At 50.8% G+C, this 19529-nt stretch overlaps 1 protein-coding gene across 6 annotated transcripts in view; it reads left to right on the forward strand.

Annotated features, from left to right (window-relative positions):
• Window positions 1–475: 475 nt before the first annotated feature.
• The window catches only part of gdpd4a (glycerophosphodiester phosphodiesterase domain containing 4a), a 112833-nt gene continuing 93779 nt past the window's right edge, over window positions 476–19529 (forward strand). The window contains exons 1-2 of one of the 6 annotated variants that reach the window (XM_072477380.1): window positions 3994–4171; window positions 4306–4387. The gene's annotated coding sequence lies outside the window, so the exon portion shown is untranslated. Of the gene's footprint in view, window positions 584–3992; window positions 4172–4217; window positions 4388–5142; window positions 5162–15846; window positions 15996–19529 lie in introns of those variants that run through there. The other 5 variants (XM_072477382.1, XM_072477381.1, XM_072477379.1 and 2 more) reach the window with 5 other exon arrangements.

The raw sequence follows: 19529 nt of genomic DNA on the forward strand, positions 1-19529 counted from the left end.
CACAGCAATGAAGTTACTGCGAAAAGCCCCTAGTCGCCATATTCCGGCACCTGTTCGGGTACACAGAGGGAGAATTCAGAATGTCTAAATGATTTAATAGCACATCTTTCGGGACTAGTGGGAGGAAACCGGAGCGCCTGGAGGAAACCCACGCAGACACGGGGAGAACGTGCAGACTCCGCACAGACAGTGACGCAAGCCGGGAGTCGAACCTGGGACCCTGGCGCTGTGAAGCCATAGTGCTAACCATTGTGCTACCGTGCTGCCCATGTTGTCACTGAACGTGTTTTTTATATTGGGTACAGAGAGCACAGTTCACACTGAACAAGCATTCAGCAGGTCCCGCAGCCACTGTGGAGAGAGTGAGAGAGAGAGAGAAAGAAAGAGAGAGAAAGAGTTAATGTTCCAGGTCAGTGACCTTTCATCAGAACTCAGTTGATGCTGGTGTGGGATTAGAGGCAGGCTGTGTACGCTGACTGTTCCTATAACAATAGCAATGTGTTGGTGAAAGCTGCCAGCGAGTGCATTCTGTTACAACAGCAATTTGATCTCTGCACTGGAGCAAACAGGCACGACCCACTGAGTGAGTACTCCACTTTTCCCTCCCGCCTTCCTTTTGCTTCTTCCTCTCTCAAAATATAATTTTATTCACTCTTCCCCACTTTTCCATCCTCACCCTGTAACCTCCTCTCTTCTTTCTGTCTATCCTCTCTTTCTGTCTATCCCCTTTACTTTCCTTTTCCCTTCCCCGATTCTTTCTCTTCCTCCATCTCCCCAATCCCACCCTCATCTCCCTCTCTCACTCCCTCCTTCTCCCCACATTCCCCCTCCTCTTTCCCTGCCTCCCTCTATCTTTCCTCTCTCCTTCTATCTTTCCCCTCACTCCCTCTATCTTTCTCGTCCCTCCTATCTTCTCTCTCCCCTTCTATCTCCTCCTGCCCCTGTCTCCTTCCCTCCTTCATTCTTGCTGCCTCCTCCCTCGCTCTCTCTCAGCTCCTGCTCCTACTCCCCTCATCCTCCATCTCTCTCCCCTTCCCCTCCCTCTACACCTCCCCTCTTTTTGCCCCACCCTCTCCTTCTCCCCTCCCCTCCTCCATCTCTCTCAATCTCCCGCCTCCATTCTCATTCCCCTCCTCCCCCTCTGCCTCTCCGGTTCCTCTTTCTCCTGTACTTCCCTCTCCCCCTCTACCTCCTCACTCCCATCTCTCTCCAACTCGCCTCTCTCCCCACCGCCCTCTCCCCCTCTTCTCTCCCACTCCTCCCTCTCTAGTCCCCCTCCTCTCCCCCCTCTCTGTCTCCCCCTCCCTCCCCATCTCCCTCCCCTCCACTCTCCTCATCCTCGCCCCTCCACTTTCACCCACCCTCCCCTCCCCCCTCTCTCCCACACACCCTCCTCCCTCTCTCCCCCACACCCTCTCTCCCCCACACCCTCTCTCCCCCACACCCTCCTCCCTCTCTCCCCCACACCCTCTCTCCCCCACACCCTCCTCCCTCTCTCCCCCACACCCTCCTCCCTCTCTCCCCCACACCCTCCTCCCTCTCTCCCCCACACCCTCCTCCCTCTCCCCCCAACACCCTCCTCCCTATCTCCCCCACACCCTCTCTCCCCCACACCCTCCTCCCTCTCTCCCCCCACACCCTCCTCACTCTCTCCCCCACACCCTCCTCCCTCTCTCCCCCACACCCTCCTCACTCTCTCCCCCACACCCTCCTCACTCTCTCCCCCACACCCTCCTCACTCTCTCCCCCACACCCTCCTCCCTCTCTCCCCCACACCCTCCTCCCTCTCCCCCGACACCCTCCTCCTTCTCTCCCCCACACCCTCCTCCCTCTCTCCCCCACACCCTCCTCCCTCTCTCCCCACACCCTCCCTCTCTCCCCCCACACCCTCCTCCCTCTCTCCCCCACACCCTCCTCCCTCTCTCCCCACACCCTCCCTCTCTCCCCACACCCTCCCTCTCTCCCCCCACACCCTCCTCCCTCTCTCCCCACACCCTCCCTCTCTCCCCCCACACCCTCCTCCCTCTCTCCCCCCACACCCTCCTCCCTCTCTCCCCCACACCCTCCTCCCTCTCTCCCCCACACCCTCCTCCCTCTCTCCCCCACACCCTCCTCCCTCTCTCCCCCACACCCTCCTCACTCTCCCCCACTCCCTCCTCCCTCTCTCCCCACTCCCTCCTCCCTCTCTCCCCCCACACCCTCCTCACTCTCTCCCCCACACCCTCCTCCCTCTCTCCCCCCACACCCTCCTCACTCTCTCCCCCACACCCTCCTCCCTCTCTCCCCCACACCCTCCTCCCTCTCTCCCCCACACCCTCCTCACTCTCTCCCCCACACCCTCCTCACTCTCTCCCCCACACCCTCCTCACTCTCTCCCCCACACCCTCCTCACTCTCTCCCCCACACCCTCCTCACTCTCTCCCCCACACCCTCCTCACTCTCTCCCCCAAACCCTCCTCACTCTCCCCCACACCCTCCTCCCTCTCTCCCCCACACCCTCCTCCCTCTCTCCCCCACACCCTCCTCCCCGACACCCTCCTCCCTCTCTCCCCCACACCCTCCTCCCTCTCTCCCCCCACACCCTCCTCCCTCTCTCCCCCCACACCCTCCTCCCTCTCTCCCCCATACCCTCCTCCCTCTCTCCCCCATACCCTCCTCCCTCTCTCCCCCACACCCTCCTCCCTCTCTCCCCCCACACCCTCCTCACTCTCTCCCCCCACACCCTCCTCACTCTCTCCCCCACACCCTCCTCACTCTCTCCCCCACACCCTCCTCACTCTCTCTCCCACACCCTCCTCTCTATCCCCCACACCCTCCTCCCTCTCTCCCCCACACCCTCCTCCCTCTCTCCCCCACACCCTCCTCCCTCTCTCCCCCACACCCTCCTCCCTCTCTCCCCCACACCCTCCTCCCTCTCTCCCCCCACACCCTCCTCACTCTCTCCCCCACACCCTCCTCACTCTCTCTCCCACACCCTCCTCCCTATCCCCCACACCCTCCTCCCTCTCTCCCCACACTCTTTCCTACCCGCTCCTCTCTCCCCCACCCTCCTCCTTCACCCCCTCACTGTTCTCCTCCTGCCATTCCCTCCCTCTGACCTGCCTCCTTCTCCGTCCTCCGCCCACCTCCCCCTCCTCTCCCACCCTAACCCCTTCCTTCCCCATCTTTCCCTCACTCCCCACCTTCCCTCACGCCTCTCTCCCACCTTGAATGGAGTCTGCACGTTCTCCCCGTGTCTGCGTGAGTTTCCTCCGGGTGCTCCGGTTTCCTCCCAGTCCAAAGATGTGCAGGTTAGGTGGATTGGCCATGCTAAATTGCCCCTTAGTGTCCAAAAAAGGTTAGGTGGGGTTGCTGGGCTACGGGATAGGGTGGAAGTGTGGGGTTCAGTTGGGTGCTCTTTCTAAGGGCCGGTGCAGACTTGAAGGGCCGAATGGCTTCCTTCTGCACTGTAAATTCTATGATTCTAGTCCCTCCCCTACCCCTCCCTCACTCCTCGCCTCGTTCCTCCCCTCTCCCAATTTCCTCCTCCTCCCCTTCCCTTTCTTCCTCTCCCCCACCCACCTCTCCATCTGCCCTCTCCCTCCCTCCCCCCCCTCCCCTTTCCCTCCCTCCCCCTCCCTCCCCTTTCCCTCCCTCCCCCTCCCTCCCCCTCCCTCCCCCTCCCTCCTCTCCTCCCCTTTCCCTCCCTCCCCTCCCTCCTCTCCTCCCCTTTCCCTCCCTCCTCCCCTTTCCCTCCCTCTCTCCCCCTCCATCCCTCCCCCCCCCTCCATCCCTCCCCCCTCCATCCCTCCCCCCCCCTCCATCCCTCCCCCCCCCTCCTCCCTCCCCCTCCATCCCACCCTCCCCCATCTCTCCCCCTCCCACCTCTCCCCTTCCCTCATCTCTCCCCTCCCTCTCCCACCTCGCCCCCCTCCCTCCATTCTCTCCCCACTCCATCCTCTTCTTCTCCTCTACCTCTCCTCCCACCCTCCCCTCCTTCCTCTCCCACCCTCCTCTGCTCCCTTCCTCCTCCACCCCCTCACTTCTTCCTCCCCCCCCCCCCTTCATATCTCTCCTCTTATCCCTCCTCCTCCTCCCTGAAGTAGAAGTGAAAGTGGGGTGTGTGCTGAGACTGGCTGACAGCAGCCGGTCCCCGCTCCCCCTCCCCGGAGTTGGGCCACTTTCAGACGAGGTGAGTGTAACTCTCTCTCTCTCTCAATCTCTCCCTCATTCTCTCTCTCATTTGCCCTCCCCTTTGAGCTGCTCGAAATCCTACTGGCCGCTGCCGACTGGATCATGTAAAGGTTTATTTATTTTGACCACAAGGCTTTGTGTGACTGAAGCTGGTGGATTAATTTGGATGCAACAATTTGACACTTTCTGAAAGGACAAACGGGGAGGGGAGACAGTAAGTGAGATTTTAAATTCTGAATTGTCAGAACATTGTCTAGAAGAGTATTTATATTGGCACTATGTGTATCGAGAGAGGAGGGGGTTGGCTAACATATGGTGAAGTGACAGAGACATTCGGTGTGTTTTTTGATACATGTCCATGTCCAAGTTGTTTTCATAACATTATTTGCATTGTCCCTCTCTACCTGGATATTAATATTTGTTACAGATTTGAGTATGTTTGCGTCTCTCCACCCCACAGTTTATAGGAACTCTGAAATGTTTAACTGGCAACATTTGCCACATTGGAATACAATTACCTACGTGATGGGTCCACTTTACTCCAGGCGAGAGAGAGAGAAGGCAGGTTCCCCCTCTGTCTCTGCCTCTGCCCCCCTGTTTAATAGCTGCAGATTTCTCTCCAGTGTTTTTGCAAAGCTTTTACTGCGTCTGTCCTGTCGAAACCCCCAGCTCATCATCCCCACCCCAGCAACACAGGCGCAGCAGGGAGAGAGACGCCGCAAGCATTGCCCATAGTAACAGTAGAGCAGACACAGAGAGAGGGATTAACGATGTCAACATGTTAAAACGAAGGGGTTTGACTGCAGGCTGGCTGGAACGGACTGGTGGGATTTGGGATGTTAGAGAGGGAAAGAAAGTTGCATTTCTGTAGCGCCTTTCACAGCCCCTCCCCTCCCACCCCCACTGCGTCCCATAGCCTTTCACAGACTGTGCAGCATTGGAAAAGCGCACAGCAAAGATTCCACAGCAGCAGTGTGACAGTGGCCAGGTATTGGTGTTGCTTGATGTATGGTTAATTATTGACCAGTTATAGCAAGGTGTAGAGAAAAGATCAACTTAACCAGGACAAGTCTAACTAATAGATGTTATTCAGTGAATGTCCAAAAAGATTAAGTGGGGTTAGGGTGAAGGAGTGGGCTTGGGTAGGGTGCTCTTTCCAAGGGCCGGTGCAGACTCGATGGGCCGAATGGCCTCCTTCTGCACTGTAAATTCTGTGATTCTATGAATACGAGGTAGGTCCATTCAAAAGTCTGATGGCAGTAGGGAAGAAGCTGTTCTTTAGTCGGTTGGTACGTGACCTCAAACTTTTGTATCTTTTTCCTGACGGGAGAAGGTGGAAGAGAGTATGTCCGGGGTGCGTGGGGTCCTTAATTATGCTGGCTGCCTTTCCGAGGCAGCGGGAATTGTAGATAGAGTCAATGGATGGGAGGCTGGTTTGCATGATGGACTGGGCTACATTCACGACCTTTTGTAGTTTCCTGCGGTCTTGGGCAGAGCAGGATCCATACCAAGTGGTGATACAACCAGAAAGAATGCTTTCTATGGTGCATCTGTAGAGGTTGGTGCGGGTCGTAGCTGACATGCCAAATTTCCTCAGTCTTCTGAGAAAGTAGAGTCGTTGGTGGGCTTTCTTAACTATAGTGTCGGCATGGGGGGACCAGGACAGGCTGTTGGTGATCTGTACACCTAAAAACTTGAAGCTTTCGACCCTTTCTACTTCATTCCCATTGATGTAGATAGGGGCATGTTCCCCACTATGCTTCCTGAAGTCAATGACAATCTCCTTCGTTTTGTTGACATTGAGGGAGAGATTATTATTGTCGCACTAGTTCACCAGATTCTCTGTCTCATTCCTGTACTCTGTCTCGTCATTGTCTGAAATCTGACCCACTACGGTGGTGTCATCAGCAAATTTGAAAATCGAGTTGGAGGGGAATTTGGCCACACAGTCATAGGTGTATTTGAAGCCTACTTGTGACAATAAGCGATTATTATTAGGACACTGGAAAGACTTCAGTCGCTCTCAGAGCTTCTCCTCCTCCTTTGAAATGCTCTAAAACCTTCTGCTTTGAACCAGGGTGAGGGTTAAGTTCCTTAAAACCCACTCCATTGAACGAGTGTTCGGTCGCTCGGTCCTGCAGGGGCCAAAACAATTTCTTTCTCGAGTGCTCTTGTTGAGATTTTCTCGTGGGTGACTTTTTGATTTTTGGGAGCTACTGTTTGATGCACCGACTCATTATTTCGTTCTCACTGCCTCCTCCATTCTGTGATCCAGTCACATAATAACATCACCTTCAGTAGTCCTGTTGATTTTTTTGTTGTTAAGGTTCTTCACCTAGATCAGGTAGCAGATACCAAAGAGGCTGTAAACCGAATATTGCTGAAAAAGACACATGCTGTCGAAGCTTTTCACCTTACACTCACCTGGTCTGCAAGAATAACAAAAGGAAACAACAGCTTGTACTGCGTGAGAAGAGAATGCTGATTAGTTGTCAAGTGGACTGTCATTGGTAGAAGCCAATGTCATGAAGTTTGCACCAGGACATAGTTAACCGCCAAGCTTTTGTTTAAATTCAAAAACCAGGCAGGCAGACTCTGATTGGTCAAGCAATTGCCATGGGGAATGTCCACAATTGTGGACATGCTTCTGTCTGCGAAAGACAGGGCCCTGTCTGGGAATACATGTGGCTTCCAGAACGTGTAAGTGAGCCACATTGTAAGCCTGACTAATGATCTTAAATTGGTTATCAGGGCAATTCTTGGCACAATCATGATTATTCTGTAAGTGTTGTCAATCATGGAATCACGTCCAATGTTGTACACTATGTTTTGAGCTCTGAGTGTGATAAATATAAGAAATTGCTATATTTTATAATTTGTATTTTTGCTGTAATATTATTAAAACCTGGGTTTGGCACGGTAGCACAGTGGTTGGCACTTTGGTTCACAGCGCCAGAGTCCCTCGTTCGATTCCCTCTTGGGTCACTGTCTGTGCAGAGTCTGCACGTTCTCCCTGTGTCTGCATGGGTTTCCTCCGGGTGCTCCGGTTTCCTCACACAATTCCCGAAAGACGTGCTTGTTGGGTGAATTAAACATTCTGAATTCTTCCTCAGTGTACCCGAACAGGTGCCAGAATGTGGCAACAGGGGGATTTTCACAGTAACTTCATTGCAGTGTTAACGTAAGCCTACTTGCGACAATTTTTACGCAGAGGATAGTGGGTGCCTGGAACTCGCTACCGGAGGAGGTGGTGGAAGCAGGGACGATAGTGACATTTAAGGGGCATCTTGACAAATACATGAATAGGATGGGAATAGAGGGATACGGACCCAGGAAATGTAGAAGATTGTAGTTTAGTCGGGCAGCATGGTCGGCACGGGCTTGAGGGCCGAAGGGCCTGTTCCTGTGCTGTACATTTCTTTGTTCTTTGTAATAATAAAGATTATTAAAAATGGATGCAGACCGTGTGATGGCTAGAACTGTGATTAAAAGTGAGGCATTGTGTTTTGGTTCTTGCTGAGCAAGTCAAGGCACATCCTGCGATAGGAGACAAAACAATGCCATGTGCTTTGAGTTCAACACAATAACTAATGGGAGAGGCCAGGTCTGTCTGAAAAGTCAGTTTCAGGACTGAAAACTGGGCCGAAGTGTTTTCAGTTTGTTCCTAAAATGTTTCTCTCTCCAAGGACTCTACACCAAGTTAATGTTATACATAAGTGGTATTTGAAATATTTGAGTTTGCTTAATTGGAATGTAGAGGCAGGTTTTAGGAAGCAAGGTAAGACGTTGTAACTGTTCACAGATCATAGAATTCATAGAATTTACAGTGCAGAAGGAGGCCATTCGGCCCATCGAGTCTGCAAATAAATGTATTCTAGTGCCGGATCTTATCCAAAATGTGGATTCTGGTTCAGACCCATTTCAGTGAGTAAAGGCTGGCAGGGAACATAGAAACATGCAAACTAAGAGCAGTAGTGGGCCTCTTGGTCCCTCGAGCCTGCTCCACCGCTTTTTGAGGAAGGGAGTTCCAGAGACCCAGGGCCTTCGGAGAGAAAAGATTCTCCTCGCCTCCATCTTAAATGCATGACCCCTTATTTAGAAACTAACCCCCTCGTTCTAGATTCTCCCACAAGAGGAACATTCTTTTTACCCTCTGGATGCCTCAGGATTCAGGCATGATTCTCCCAAAAGTGAACAAAGTCTCATAGTGAGTGCGTTTAGAAACGGCATCCCGACCTCTGAGGCTCCTGAAGTGATCCCTGACCTCCCCCTCCAGTCTGAACGCAATATGGGAGGATCTCCAGCCCCCCCCCCCCTGCACCCCCCAATACCCACACAGGGCACCCCCAGCCCAATCACACACATGCAGAAAATGCCATTTTGGCAGTGCCAACCTGGCAGTGCCCATGCCAGCTGACAATGCCACCAGGCACCTTGGCTGTGCCAGGCTGGCACCCAGGAGGCACTGCCTAGGTGCTAGGCTGGCACTGTCAGCCTACCCTGCCCAAAGGACATGCAGTTGGGGGCCTCCGATCCCCTGGAAGACCCCCACGAGTGCCATTCAGTCTGGTCCTTGTTTGTGGGAACCAGTGCTGAACAGAGCTCACCCGAGATCTCTGAGGCAAAGGGGGTGAATGCCAAAGCCTCAGATACCTTATGAATCTGCACTTTAGAGTCAGACTAACTGGCTCTGATATGCAGATTTGCCAAAAAAGAGATCCCACCCACAATGGGCACGATTTACATCGCGATGCCTCGCGAGATTGCTTTGGATCTCGCGAGGCGTTGGGAGCTGGGGAGATCCCGGGAGCGGGGTGCCCCAGCTTTTATCGGCTATGCTGCATCACGGCAAGCTGCTTTTCCAGTGCAGTGGATTCTCCGCCGGCGGGATTCTCCATTAGGCCGGCAGCGCTCCAATGCCAGCAGGTTTCCCAGAGACATGATGTTGCCACAATGGGAAATCCCATTGGAAGGTGGCGGGAACGGAGAATCCCGCTGTTGGCGAGCGTGTCCCGCCCAGGAAACACGGCTGGCAGACCGGAGAATCCCGGCCATTATGTTTCAATCAAGTATAGTGAGTGTTCTGCTTGTTCTGAACCGCCCAACAGCTCACTGAGAGCTCAGGGCACCTTTTCAAAATGCTGGCTCGATCTCTGAGGAACTGGTCTAGCCAATTTAGCTCCCCAGTGATAAAAATAATTCTTTAAAAAATGTCTTTTAAAAATAAATTTACAGGACCCAATTGAATTATAGAATCATAGAATTCCTACAGTGCAGAAGGAGGCCATTCGGCCCATCGAGTCTGCATCGACCTCTAATAATTAAGGGGCAATTTAGCAGGGCCAATTCACCTACCCTGCACATCTTTTTGGGTTGTGGGGGTGAAACCCACGCAGACATGGGGAGAATGTGCAAACTCCACACGAACAGTCGGAGAACTCACCGACACAGCGGGCAGGAAACTCCCAGCAAAACCGCCACAAATGGCGCTCAGAAACTTCTCCGTTAGGTCGCTCCCATCCATGATGTGCCGTGTTTCAGCTTCAAGCTTAATGGTGAGCAAATAGCTCAGGTCCTATTTAAGACCTGAAAAGAGCAATCTTACAATGCATGAAATTGTATGAATCCCAACGTGTGTAGTGCCCAGTGAAGGTCGGCTTGACATAGACCTCGCTGGCAGATTTAGCCTCACAGGTAGAGGAGATTAAGGACCTATCTGCTGCGTTCAAACTCTATTTTCTCCCAGCTACAATCCACGTCCACTGAAGATACTCAATCCTTAAAAGGGTACCTGACCGATCTCGCGGACGCACATTGTGGAATTCCGAGCAACTTGGCGGATGTGCACGTGAAGTGCGCATATTTGATAGGGTTGCGAGGTGTCAAGGTCAACCCAGACGTATGTCTGTAAACCTGCCAAAGTTACTGGAATAACCATCCTCAACAAGTGTGACCATATCCACAAAATGCACGCCATTCTTAATGTCAGTTCCAAATTCCATATCCATTGGACTTACCGCCATGTATGACTGGACCTTGCCTGAATGTAAGAGTGACAAGCTGGTATATGTAATAGGATTCGTCCTCAAGGTTCACTGCGTCTGCTTACGTACGGGCTGCCCAAGACACATATAAGTGATGCCCCTCTACACCCTTATCTTGTCGATGACCAGTTCTACACAGTATGAATTGGCCAAATGGTTAGACGAGACGATGTAACCAGCTCTGAGCAGGTTTTCTCCTGCACACATTCTTTCACCTTTGTAAAAACCATACCGGACTTCCAAATCGATAGCAATGCCGTGTCCATGTGCTTATTCGACAAGTGTTGTTTGCTGATTGGCTGGCGTACTTTAGTCCCTGCAGAACCAGAAAGTGCAGTGGACGGCCCTGGGATTACAACCAGTCTCCGGAATCTGAGTCTTGGGATTCCGGCATTAAGTAGGTTTTGGCGGTCTGAGGGTGGGGGAGCAGAGGTGGGTCCTGGAGGGGTGGACCGAGGGGTATGCGGGTGTTGGTGGAGAAGCCCTGGTGGGTCCAGGGCACCCAATATTAAAAACAGGTTGCTGATGAAGCCACCCACTCAATTCCCCTCCCACAGCCTGAACCATGTTTATTTTCAGGCTTACCCCACCCTGGAGCTCCTCCCGCCTGCCTGAAAAGTGAGAGTGGGCAGGAAACGACCCTTGAATGGTCAATAATTGGCCGCTTAAAGGCCTCAATTGAGGCAAGAATGGGTGGGCCGGTCTAGGCAAGAATGTGGAGCTGAGGGTAAAATCCGATTAGCCATCATACTATTGGAAGGCAGAGCATGCTTGAGGGGCCGAGTGGCCTATTCCTTTCTCCTAATTCAAATGTTTGTATATCAAGCTTTGCCCGTCCATGTGTAAAACTGAGGAGCGGCCGGGGCAACCATGTGGGAAAGCCGACTGAGAACTTTAACGCTCACCTTCCACCTACAAACCTGCCAGCAGGGGAACATTAAAATTCTGTCCTGTATCTTTGTTTTCATAGAATTTACAGTGCAGAAGGAGGCCATTCGGCCCATCGAGTCTGCACCGGCTCTTGGAAAGAGCACCCTACCCAAGGTCAACACCTCCACCCTATCCCCATAACCCAGTAACCCACCCAACACTAAGGGCAATTTTGGACACTAAGGGCAATTTATCATGGCCAATCCACCTAACCTGCACATCTTTGGACTGTGGGAGGAAACCGGAGCACCCGGAGGAAACCCACGCACACACGGGGAGGATGTGCTGACTCCGCACAGACAGTGACCCAAGCCGGAATTGAACCTGGGACCCTGGAGCTGTGAAGCAATGGTGCTATCCACAATGCTACCATGCTGCCATTGTTACTCTATGGCAACCGGAACTGTACACAGTGCTCCGAGTGCGGCCTTGCCAGGGCTTGATACAAGTTTAGCAAAACTTCCCTATTTTTCAATTCCATCCCTCTAGAAATAAACCTGAGTCTTTGATTTGTTTTGGTCGTGGCCTTATAGCTCTGCATTGTTACTTTCAACGAGTTGTGTATTTGCACTCCCTCAGCCTTATCTTTTAGATTCTTACTTTCCAAGTAATATGTTACCTCGTCTTCCTTCCAAGAATGTAACAGCTCAGGCTTATCTGTGTCAAAACTCTTTTTGCCAATTATACGTCCATCCTGCCAGTCCATCATGGGCTGGATTCTCCGGTACACCAGCCACGTGTTTCTCGGGGGAGCAGCGTTCTTTGCCGGTGGGATTCTCTACCCGCCGCTTGTCAATTGGATTTCCTTCCCATTGAAGTCACCCCGCACCGCCGGACACCCACCGGCGGGGGTGCTCTGCCGACGGGAACAGGGAATCCCAACGGCCGGAGAATTTTGGGCCCGTGTCTTCATGTCATTTATTGCGGCCCTCCAGCTGGTTCGTGACGCAGAGCGAGGCCAACTGCGCGGGTTCAATCCCCCGTACCGGCTGAGGTTATTCACGAAGGCCCCGCCTCCTCAACTTTGCCCCCTCGCCTGAGGTGTGGCGACCCTCAGGTTAAACCACCACCAGTCAGCTCTCCCCCTCAAAGGGCAAAGCAGCCTATGGTCATCTGGGACTATGGTGGCTTTACCTTACCTACTTTACCTCCATGTTGACTCTGCCCCCCAATTCAGGTGCCATCCAGGGACAAAGTTACTGTTGTGCTGAATGAACCTTTCTTTTGTCCTTGACCGTTCTATATGACCCAGTGCAAAGGGAAGTTGGGAGAGCTCCTGATGGTGTGAGCCATCTGGCCTGAATGGCCTTTTTCCTCTTATCGATGTGACAGAAGCAGAACGATGCATTTCTATACCCTTCACAACCTCAGGAAGTCAATGAAGTTTTATTAAAGTATCAGCGACACAACATTGTTCGTTTCTGTATCTGATTGGGGGTTGCAAGGAGCATTCCAGAATCCGGAGCAGGTTGTTGACATTGTTGAGGTGCATGAATTATCTTGTGCTTTTAAGATTATTTTCCCGCCCTTCCTAGTTACTAGTGGTGTACCACAAGGATCTGTTTTGGGGCCACTGCTGTTTGTCATTTTTATAAATCACCTTGAGGAGGGCGTAGAAGGATGGGTGAGTAAATTTGCAGATGACACTAAAGTCGGTGGAGTTGTGGACAGTGCGGAAGGATGTTACAAGTTACAGAGGGACATAGATAAGCTGCAGCGCTGGGCTGAGAGGTGGCAAATGGAGTTTAATGCAGAAAAGTGCAAGGTGATTCATTTTGGAAGGAATAACAGGAAGACAGAGTACTGGGCTAATGGTAAGATTCTTGGCAGTATGGATGAGCAGAGAGATCTCGGTGTCCATGTACATAGATCCCTGAAAGTTGCCACCCAGGTTGAGAGGGTTGTTAAGAAGGCGTACGATGTGTTATCTTTTATTGGTAGAGGGATTGAGTTTCGGAGCCATGAGGTCATGTTGCAGCTGTACAAAACTCTGGTGCGGCCGCATTTGGAGTATTACGTGCAATTCTGGTCGCCGCATATAGGAAGGATGTGGAAGCATTGGAAAGGGTGCAGAGGAGATTTACCAGAATGTTGCCTAGTATGGAGGGACGATCTTATGAGGAAAGGCTGAGGGACTTGAGGCTGTTTTCGTTAGAGAGGAGAAGGTTAAGAGGTGACTTAATTGAGACATACAAGATGACCAGAGGATTGGATAGGGTGGACAGTGAGAGCCTTTTTCCTCGGATGGTGATGTCTAGCACGAGGGGACATGGCTTTAAATTGAGGGGAGATAGATATAAGACAGATGTCAGAGGTAGGTTCTTTACTCAGAGAGTAGTAAGGGCGTGGAATGCCCTGCCTGCAATAGTAGTGGACTCGCCAACACTAAGGGCATTCAAATGGTCATTGGATAGACATATGGACGATAAGGGATTAGTGTAGATGGGCTTTAGAGTGGTTTCACAAGTCGGCGCAACATTGAGTGCCGAAGGGCCTGTACTGCGCAGTAATGTTCCATGTTGTATGTTCTATGTTCTATGTTCCGTTTGACTGTACGGGCTGGCAAATTGAAGCTGGTACTTTTGTTCGTAGTTTCACAGCCGAGTGTTTATTTTGGTCCCGTCTCTCACACTACAGTCATCCCTGGCTGGGTGGATTATCTCGGCTCTCGAGGCTGAAAATCCCACTTCGCAGACTCGATCTCGGATATCTTAATTAATGCTCAAGTACGGTGCTGAGGGGGTACCCCAGGATCAGGGCTGCCATCTCTCAAGTGAAGTGTTAAACTGGAGGCCTGCCTGAACTCCTTGTTATGTGCGGGGATAGAAAATCGTGTGGTGGTACTTCAGTAAAAAGCATGGGAGTTCTCCTTGATCATCGGACTGAATGCCCCCCCCCCCCGCAATGTGGCTCAGTGTCAGTAGTGCTCTTGTGAAGCGCCTTGCGGCCTTTCATACTGTTAAAGGCGCTATATAAACATAATTGTTGTTGGTGTGCTGGCCAACATTTGTGTCTCAATCAACATTGCACCAATGGTTTTTTTGGCCAGTAAAATATTGCAGCTTGTGGGAGCTTGCTCTGGGGAGCATTACAGCAGTAGTTCATTAGCTGTAAAGCACACTGAGACTTCTTGAGGTTGTGGAAGGCACTATATAAATGCAAACCTTTCTCTTACTTTTCAAATAGCGAGAGTAACTTAGCGTCCGGCGATTTGACTGTAAAGCTGTATTGCAGGACCTCAGTTTGATGTCAGAAAGACGGTACCTCTGATAGTGTTGCACTCCCTCAATACTTCACACTGGCGAGTGTCAGCCTGGATTATGTGTCCAAGACTCACTGAGACTTTAATTCATGACCTTCTGGAAATGGGGAGGCAGTGGCGTAGTGGTATTGTCGCTAGACTAGTAATCCAGAGACCCAGGGAAAATCTCTGGGTACCTGGGTTCGAATCCCATCATGGCGGATGGTGAAATTTTAATTCAATAAAAATCTGGAATTAAATGTCTAATGATTGACCATTTCCGATTATCATAAAAACCCATCTGGTTCACTAATCTCCTTTAGGGAAGGAAATCTGTCATCCTTACTGGGTCACATGTGACTCCAGACCCACAACAATGTGATTGATTCTTAAATGCCCTCAGGGATGGGCAATAAATACTTGCCCAGCCAGCAATGCCCACATCCCATGAACAAATAAATTTTTTAAAAGCGCAAAGTTTCTGGTCAATGGTAATCTCTCAAGTTGTTGATTCAATGATTGTGTAGCCATTAACTGTCAAGAGAAGATGGAGCAAATATTACACCACTTTTTTCGTTCTTTCGCAGGATGTGAGTGTCGCTGACCGGGCCGGAATTTATTACCCATCCCTAGTTACCCTTGAGAAGGTGGTGGTGAGCTGCCTCCTTGTACCGCTGCAGTCTGTCCGGTGTAGGTACACCCACAGTGCTGTTAGGGAGGGAGTTCCAGGGTTTTGACCTGGCGACAGTGAAGGAATGATGATATTGTTCCATGTCAGGATGGTGTGTGGCCTGGAGGGGTACGTGTATGTGGTGGTGTTCCTATGCGTCCGCTGCCCTTGTCCTTATAGGTGGTAGAGGCTGCGGATTAGGAAGACGTTGTCGAAGGTGCATCTTGTATATGATACACGCGCTGCTACCACTGCCCCTCCTCATTCTTCCGACCAAAATGTATCACCTCATACTTAGCTACGTTGAACTTCATCTGCCAGCTGGACTCATGTATTATATATAAACCGCACCTGAATGCCTCGATTAGATTTCAGCCTGCAAACCACAATTATTGGCAACTGCATAAATGACAATGAACATATTGCTATCGGAGCACTGCTTGTGTGGAGCATGAACAACAAGATAGACTGATTAGGCTAAGGAACCTTTTACCCGATTGTCATTTATGTGCAGCTCGATCTAATTTTAGAAAACAAGAGCACAATGCATAGCAAAGAATAGGGAACAAAGCTGAACAGCATTACAGTCAAATCACCGGACATGAAGTTCCTCTCTCTATTTATTAATTTGAAGTAATTTTGTTGTTCGTTATGGGATGTAAAATATGTAGAGAGGAATGGCGCTGGCAGAATTCCATTTGCTATTTAAAAAAATTGAGGTCACCCCTTTAAGGTGTTTGCCTCATTTGTTGACAGTGAGACTGATCCCGGGAGGGGGAGAGAGAGAGAGAAGTGTTGCCTCTTAGACAAGGCCATGTTGAAAAATCCCTATTCACTATGAGTGTCGTGTGTGGGCAGATGAGGAAAGCATTCCAATAAAAGAGCGATGCCAGATCATGGGGACACACAATCGGCTTAAGGACGGATAGATTTTCAGGTACGGTTTCCGAAACATGGAAACAGGTGTGATTTTCAAAGATCCCCTTTTATTCCCTCAGGCGACCAGGTGCTGCCTGTTTTTCAGGTGAAATTCCGTGCTGCGTTTCCTGTGAACGTCTCGGGCTATTCTCGATGTTCAATGTCAATTTCTAAATTCGACCGAGCGCTTAAAGGAGATCGAAATTATTCACCTCTCTATCAGCCTCGGTGCAGATTTTCCCCCCTCGCAGTTTACGGAGTCTTTCTTGATGTTATTAAAATCTCAGCATCTTTTTTTCTTGGAAATTATTTCACTTTAGGATTTTTTTTTGAGACGGGATTGCTATTTCTTTGCACGAGGGGGACTTGAGCGGACAGATTGGGGGAAGCTGGGTCTTCCTCTTGGAGAAGGGGAGGGCGAGAGGGGATTTGATAGAGGTGTTTAAAAACCACAGGAGGTCTGGACAGGACAGAAAGAGAGAAATTGGCGGAAGGGTCGAGAATCAGGGGACCAAGAAACATAGAAATTTAAAGCAGGAGGAGGCCATTCAGCCCATCAAATCTGCCCCACCATTCATTACGATCATGGGTGATCATCCAACTCAATTGCCTAATCTCGCCTTCCGTCACAAATCCTTTGATGCCCTTCGTCCCAATGCTATATCTAACTGGTTCTTGAAAACTTACAATATTTTTGCCTCAGCTGCTTTCTACGGTAGAGAACTCCACAGGCTCACCACTCTCTGGGTGCATTTATACAGTGCCTTCCACACCCTCAGTCCTAAATAGTCTGCCGCGTATTCTCAGACTGTGACCCCTGATTCTGGGCACCTCACCATCAGGAACACCTTCCTGAATCTAGTCCTGTTAGAATTTTATCGATTTCTACGAGATCCCCCTAATTCTTCTGAACTCCAGCGAATACAATCCTTTTTTAAAATTTATAAATTTAGAGTACCCCATTCTTTTTTTTCCCAATTCTCTGCTTGACATTCTTTTTCTGTAGATTGTTTTAACATCAAACTCTCTCTCCGTTCAATTTAAATTAATCCCGAGCACTTTCAAAGAAACTTGTTATGGGTGAGGCGTTTTCAGAACCCCAAAATGTATCATGGAGTTCAACCAACCTCTCCCTTTAATGGATTTGTTGCTTTTCCGAGCACACGGCTTGTTCCCGAGGTGTGGGATTACAGTTATGGACACGTGGGTTTTTAAACACAAAACAATGTTTATTCCATGAACTCAACTTAACATCTTAAATAAACATTGGGTCTCTTAACACCCCTTCAAAGATTACTCAGAAAATATTGCAGCAGTAAATAATTCCTTAAAATGTTCCTTCAAACTTCCAAGAGACTTAACACCTTTAAACAAAATCACATCAGGTTAAAGGTTTTACTATTATGAGTTTAAATCACCCAAATGATCCAGAGATAGTCTTTCATGGCAGAGATCCAGCTCACTGCAAAACACAGACACACACAAGCTGCTTTTCAAACAAACTGCAAAACTAAACTGCAAAATGGCTGACCTGACCTCAGCTCCACCCACTCTCTGACATCACTGTTTTCTTAAAGGTACATTGCTTAAACATCCATGTCTTAAAGGTACTCTCACATGACGAACTGCAAAGATGCATGTAAGGAACATTGGTTTTGCGGGTGGGAGAATCTAAGACAAGGGGAAATAGCCTTGGGTGGCATGGTAGCATAGTGGTTAGCACTGTTGCTTCACAGCACCAGGGCCCCAGGTTCGATTCCAGGCTTGGGAATCACTGTCTGTGCGGAGTCTGCATGTTCTCCCTGTGTCTGCGTGGGTTTCCTCCGGCTGCTCCGGTTTCCTCCTGAAAGACGTGCTTGTTAGGTGAATTGGACATTTTAAATTCACCCTCAGTGTACCCGAACAGGCGCCGGAATGTGGCGACCAGTGGATTTTCACAGTAACTTCATTGCAGTGTTGTGACACGAATAAAGAATATTACTATTAAATCAGAACCAGGCTGTTTAGGAGAGAAGTTAGGTAATACTTCCTCCCTTATTCGTTCATGAGAGGTGAATGTCGCTGGCTGGGCTCATTTATTGCCCATGTGTAATTACCCTTGAGAAGGTGGTGGGGGGTCATCTTATCTTGAACTTCTGCAACCTACGTAGTGTTGATGTACCCACAGTGCTGTTAGGAGAAAGTTCCAGGATTTTGACCCAGCAACAGTGAAGGAACAGTGATATATTTCCAAGTCAGGGTGGGGAGTGACCTGGAGAGGACCTCCAGGAGATGGTGTCCCCATGTATCTGCTGCCATTGTCCTTCCAGGTGGTAGTGGTCGTGGGTTTGGAAGGTGCTGTCCGAGGAGCCTTGGTGAGATGCTGCAGTGCATCTTGTAGATGGTTCACACTGTTGCCACTGTGCACGATAGTGGAGGGAGTGGATGTTTAAGGAGGGTGGGGTGTCAATCAAGCGGACTGCTTTGTCCTTTCTGGTGTCAAGCTTCTTGAGTGATGTTGGAACTGCCCTCATCCAGGAATGTGGAGAGTATTCCATCACACTCCTGGCTTGTGCTTTGTCGATGGTAGACAGGTTTTGGGGAGTCAGGAAGTGAGTTACTCACTGCAGAGTTCCCAACTTCTTAGCTGGCCTGAAATGGGGAATTCTGCCCCACTAGAAACCCTAGCTACTAGCTCAATTAATCGATTTAAATCTCGTTGATAAGGCTTTTGGAAGGCAAGGGTATAAAAGTTTTGGGGGTCAAGAACCATAGTTAAATAACGATCAGCCATGAATTCAATGAATAACGGAACACGTTTGAGGGGCTGAATGGTCTATTCTTGTTCCTATGCTCTTAAATGAAAACCGGGTCGGAGAATCCCCAGGGGGTGGTGTGAATCCCGCCCTGCTGTCCCGACACCGACTGCCGTATTCTCCGGTGCCGGTTTTCGGGCGGGGTTAACGGCACGCCAGTCGGGGGCCGTTGGCGGCGGCCCTTCCGGCAAATCCCCGGGCCCCGATGGGCCGAGCAGCCGTCCATTTTTGGCGTGGGTTAGACATGGTCCCACATGGTGGGACCTGGCAGGCAAGTCGGCTGGGGCGGTCCTCGGGGGGACGCGGGGGGGTCCGAACCCGGAGGGGTCCCCCACGGTGGCCTGGCCCGTGATCGGGGCCCACAGATCTGCGGGCGGGCCTGTGCCGTGGGGGCACTCCTTCCTTCCGCGCCGGCCCCTTTGGGCTCCGCCATGGCCAGCGCGGAGAAGACAACCCCCTGCGCATGCGCCACAATGCGCCGGCGGTTCCGCGCATGCGCGGGATCACGCCAACCCTTTGGCGCATCCGCGGATTCGCGCAGTCCCTTCGGCGCCGGCTGGTGCGGAGCCAACCCCTCTGCCGTCCACCTAGCCCCGAAAGTACGGATAATTCCACACTTTCGGGGGCTGTTGACGCCGGAGTGGTTCGTGGCAGTTTTCCCGCCGGCGTGGGGACTTAGTCCCGCGAAAGGAGAATCCCGCCCAAAATCTGAAATCCAGACCTCACATTTAATGATTTCCCTCAATTTCTGAGTCAAT

The sequence above is a fragment of the Scyliorhinus torazame genome, chromosome 15 (genome assembly GCF_047496885.1).
Source record: "Scyliorhinus torazame isolate Kashiwa2021f chromosome 15, sScyTor2.1, whole genome shotgun sequence".
In the NCBI taxonomy this organism is placed as follows: Eukaryota; Metazoa; Chordata; class Chondrichthyes; order Carcharhiniformes; family Scyliorhinidae; genus Scyliorhinus; species Scyliorhinus torazame.